We start from the raw sequence: 5,823 nt of genomic DNA on the forward strand, positions 1-5,823 counted from the left end.
CTTGTCATCCTGAAAAAAAAAAAAAAAAGAAAGTACCAATCCCTAAATACTCTAATATTCTAATAAGATCAATAATAAATCTTATTACACACCGATGAATCAGGCATGTCTGGTGCAATATAACATGGGTAAAACACGGAAGTGGCATACAGCTGTAAAAATTCAAAATCTTTTGAAGAACCAAAACGAAATGTACAGAGTGTTACTGGGGCAGCACACGAAGAACATAAAAGGAGCATGTTTATAAACAATTAGGTAAACAATATCTATGCAAATTATACATACACATTGGATAAATAACCTAACGCTGTCGCGGAACATCGCATTTTTAAATGGCCAAAATCTAAGTTATGTACACAACCACTTTGACTCACCTCAGCCAATCGGCGTGGTATCGTTATTACTCTGCTGCTGCTGCAGTTTGCCCACCGTTCTGTTTATTCCAGCGCAAACTGCCCCCACATGCTGGGTCGGAGCAAAATTTCAAAACCGGGGGGAAAACAAATATTGGGCGGGGCGACACATCGTCGCACTCCGCCTCAGTGTCGCGCCCGCCCATCGTACAGGGCTGCACTATGGTGGTACTCCCTCGACCTGAAGGCTCGCGGAGTATTGTTAAAAAAGAGCAAACCGGGTGGGAGGACTTCAGTTAAAAGCACCATTTTCCCCCTGGTTTCAGCCGGAGTCTCCAGACAACATAAAAAAAAAAAAAAAAAGATTATTTTTCAAAGATTTTTACGTTTTCCCCGGGTTAATAAAAAAAGTCATTTGGGATAAAAGTCTTATTCGTGACTGATTCTGGTATTGACCATGCGCCGCCACCAGGGGAACAAACACGGTTCCAGTTTTTGCTTGACGCCCGGCTAAGCGGGCGGAGATTCCGGCACACAAGCTACGTTCAGAAAGTCCACCGTCGGCAGCGAGAAAGCAAGGGCGTTCCAGGAGGTCAGACGGATCCAAGACAGGTCGCAGCCACCGGGATATAACAATATTGCCAACGATCGCCACCAACCGCAGCTGGAAAAATCCGCTGGAAAGCGACCCAGAATGGCTCGCGATTGCACAAGGCAAGGTCGAGATCCAGGTAAACTCGTAGCCTTACAAGAACTCCGACTCTCTTTAGTCCCTGCGACGATTTATTTTGCGAGGTAGAAAGCAGGGTCTGAACGTGTAAGAAAGCTGGTAGGCTATAGACTCAAGAAAGGGCAGGTGGGGTCTTGGACTGTTCCAAGCCGTTACGACCAAGGCTGTGAACAGCTTTTTTTTTTTTTGCCATTGCAGGTACATTATAATTGTTTATAATCATGATCATAGCCTAGTCTAGGACTTACAGTATTTATTCCTCAGGCTTCCCTAACGTTATTGGTGCCATTAGGACTGCACACGTCCCCATCAAAGGCCCCTGGCTTTAGTGAGGGGATTTTGTGAACGAAGAAAGGGATTTCACAGTGTAAATGTGCAGGTAAATTACTATTATGATTATTAATATTCCAGATTAGCAATAAAATAAAAAATAAAAATGAAAGTAATTTAATCAAAAAGTATTGTTAATGCAGTTGACTGATTACAAATATTTTTAGATGGTGTGTGACTCCATGTTCCTCCACAAATCCTGGCAGCCACATGGCCTCGTTCTGTGCATGACTCCAGGATTTTCAGAGTCACATTTATGCACATTATTTGAACGTGGTAAGGATACCAAAAAAAAAAAAATTATTTAAAACTCACTGTATTACATAATTTTATTCTGAGCCTGAAACAAAACTGCAGTGCATTTTTGCAGGTGCTTACGATGGGATCCTGCTTGGTGACCCAGGGGCTATGCCTGCAGGCAGTACTTCATGGCGTAGCCATTCCCCTGACCCAAACCCTGGACCACAAACCCATTACAATGCAGCTCTAGCCAGGACAAGGGCACGCATTGAAATGACCTTTGGCCAACTAAAGGGAAGATTTCAGTGTCTTAAGGGTCTGAGGGTTGCACCTGACAGGGCCTGTGACATTACTGTTGCATGTGCCATCCTCCACAACATTGCAGCCATCAGAAAGGAGAGGACCCCTGTGGTGGAGGGTGCAGCCTGATGATGACCTCCAGCCAGTGCAGCACACTTGGACCAACCCTGAGAGTGGCAGAGCTGCAAGGGACAGAATTGTGGAACACCATTTTTTTTTTTTTTTTTTTTTTTTACACATAAACCTTCATTAAATTGATAATAGAAGACACAAGACAACATGCTTAGTTCATGGGTCTTTTATTTTAATTATTGTTTCTCAAGAAGAGCCACTGATGGTCATCTTTGCCTTAAGATATTGTTATCCAAGGGCAGCAATAGTGCTCTTTGTGAAAAATAGTGTTTTAGCACTTACTCTGAAGTTCCTTTTGAAGCAACTCAATCTCTATTGCCAGTTTTTTTTTCTTCTTTACAAAAGGGTTCAATTCTCCCTTAATTTTTGTTTTAAGATCAAAATACTAAATTTTCTGTTGAAGATTCAGCTTTTATATAGGGTACGGATATCCCCCCAGTGCCATAAAAAAAAATAAAAAACAAAACAAGCCTCATGCAACAGAAAAAGGAAAAGTAGACTGCCCACCTCTGTATCACTTTGTGCTGTAGGCGTTTCCTCCTGCAACTCATATTGCAGTCAGAAATAATATGTACACACCTATAAATTAAATAAGTTATTTGTGCACTTACAAATACTTCCTCCAAAGGACAGTCATCTGAGAGGGTTTCTTCTACTGTCCTGTGCAAAAGAGAAAATGGTGTATTACAAAGTGTTGCACTTTCTTTCCTTTTTGATGTAAAGTTAGAAATGTCCACTTACTGCACATTTCAGCCACCACTTTCTTGGGAACAGGTAAAGTGTTGGTGTATTATATAAAACTACAAACAAAAGATGAGAACTCAATGGCATAACAATACACTAGGAAAGAAAATATGATCAATAATATACATAGGTTTTACAATAAGATGCAGTTTTCATTTGTTCAAAGTCAAAACCAATTGACAATATTATCCTGTTTTGGATTATAGTTTCCATTTTATTATAATACTTAGCGAAGCAAACAAATTATTTACAGTGTAGCAAGATGATTTAAAACTCATTTACCTGTAATTAAGGTGTTTGCTGTTACTGAGTCCCTGGCTTTAGGTCTCAGGAAGAGCTGCCCCCCAGGGATGCCCTTTACAATGGGTCGGTTCTCATTTAGCCCAAGGGCCAGCTCTTCTGCCGGGGGTGTAATGTGGGGCTGCAGGACCACCACCTGTTTTTTCTGCTCCCACCTTTTTCATTGATTGCTGATTATAAACAGACAAACACATCATTTTAGATGTTTTTTGGTAACAGATACTAATAGTACAAGTAAGAAAGGATTACCAGTTTGAAGAATATTATTTTTTGTACTTCACTTTTACTTGTTACCCAAGTTCTAGTGGGTGCTGAGCTGGCTCTGACATTAAGCAATTCACGAAAGTATTAAAATAAGAATATATACTGTAATAATAAACTGTAATAACCATAACATGGAACATTTACGCATTTAATTTGTCTGCTACTTTTTTGCCAGCCCTCTCTCCTGGCTTTTGCACACTTTGAAGTGTTCCCTGGCATTTTAATTATTTTTTCAAACTCAGCATACCCTTTCAGTAATAATTCTTGCTCTGCTGCATTGAAAAAACTGAGCCGCGCTCTTTGGCCATGGTGAGCAGCCATATAGCCATAGCGTTGCTGATCAATGTTTCTACTATCGATAACATATCCCCTTTTAAAACAAAGCGCATGAAGCGCGCAATTATCTCACTAACTCAATCCAGCTCAACTAATCATATCCGGCAGGTGTGTTCAGAAAAACCTAATTAGCCAGATCATGATTAGCACGATTATATCATCTTGGATGTCTCATTTGATCTCGGATGTTTTAGCCCGTACGAAGAACGGGGCCCAGGCCTGTGAAAAACAAGACCAAAACAAGCGACTTTCTTTGAGCTTCCTCTCGGTTCCGGGAAGAGAAACTAAATAAACTGTGTGCACGGTTTTCCAATCAGTGGGGGACGGCTTTTAAACTGTGGTTTACAGATTGTCAATTTACCTCCCTGTGGCCAGATTGGTAAACCTGGGTACAGGTACAGTTTTATTTATTTTTACTCCCCCGAGTTTCAGGCCCAATGCCAACCAAGAGGGAGTTAAACCACCCTTTTAACATTATTTAACATGAGAAAAATGAATGGGAATATCAAATATAAGAACTGATGGAAACAAGTACATTATATACATACGTAAAACCTCTGATAATTAACCATTGGCCCACCAGTAACAAAAAAATCATCCTGCATTCACAACATCTTTTGCAGGGACTGTGCAGAAGGATCCCATTTTTAAATTACTGTAATCCCAGAGAAACGGGCGAAAAATGGATGATATTAGTATGCAGCATAAAGTGGGCTCATGCTCTGATAAAAAAATGAAGTGAGTTAGAAAGACTTAAACTAACTGGTTTCAAACCCCTTCCAGTCAAAAAACCATTTGAACAGGTTGAGGATGGGCTTGTCTAAAACTTTTCCTAAGACTCCTAACAGTTTAGCCTTCTATATATGAGAATAAAACCACCATTCTCTTTTCAAGGTGCTTCAGGTACCAGGTGCAATTAAGCTATTTAAACAAAACATAACAATTTGTCTGAGGCTGAACCTATGAAATATCTGAAATCTATCTTAAATATCCTGAAACATTCAACTTATGTTTTAGATTCTACATCAGGACATTCTTGATGGCCCACATTCAAAAAACAAGAACATTAAATAAAAATCTATAAATAACCAAAACAAACATAACAAAAAACTTGTTGTGAAATGAGAATGTAACTATCCTCTTGTTTAGCTGAGGAGAAGTGTGGTGACCCAAAGAGGCCCAATCAAAGTCAAAATGTCAAAAGTGGCATATGAGCTTAAGACGCACAGGCCATCGGGGACAGAGTAAGGCAGTTTCACTCTCTGTAGAACATGGCCTTGTACTGATGTCTTCAGGTGTATCTTCATACCTCCACTGCTGTTTCCTTCATGTGTAGAGGCCAGAGCTTGTGTGCTGCAGAAAGAAAAGGTAAGATTTTTCTAATAGAGGGATCACGGTCCAAAAATATACTTCAGCTTATAAGAGATGGATACCTTCCAGTTTTAGTTAATCTTTTTTTTTTTTGTAATATATGCCTCGTTTTTATTTTTATTTCAGCTTAACGACAATGTTTTTTTTCCCACCTAGTTTTCATTTTTTGCGATTCGTTTTTAGTTAACGATTATAAACCTTGGACCCCCCCAAAACTGATATTTCTGTCCCCCCAGTACCCCCTGTAATTCGAACTATGACTGATATTTCTGTCCCCCCAGTCTGTCTCCTGTGTTTATGGGGATACGGGGGAGGGACAGAGAGAACAGGCTAGACAGACTTCTACATTTAAAATGACATATAGAAAAGTATATCTGCTTGAGCAACTTATTATGGAGCACAGGATCAGAAGCCCCAAATAAACAACTACACTTTAGAAACAAGCCCAAAAAAAACTGCGACCCGCGACCACCAGAAAAACTAGCCCAAAGTCGCTTAATGGCGGACTTGGCAGCACTATTCATAATATAGTGAGCATGTTTTGGGAACATTTTGAATAAAACAGGAAAAATGAAATAAAAGCGATCCATGTGTCATAGAGATCTATTGTGGCTGCGTTGTCACATGACAAACATGACGCATCGCCATCAATGTTCCCTCTAATACTGATATGTGTTTTGAGTTTCATGTAATTCTGAGCATTTTATCTGCCTCAAAATCACT

This window comes from Cyprinus carpio, unplaced genomic scaffold, assembly GCF_018340385.1.
Source record: "Cyprinus carpio isolate SPL01 unplaced genomic scaffold, ASM1834038v1 S000000086, whole genome shotgun sequence".
In the NCBI taxonomy this organism is placed as follows: domain Eukaryota; kingdom Metazoa; phylum Chordata; class Actinopteri; order Cypriniformes; family Cyprinidae; genus Cyprinus; species Cyprinus carpio.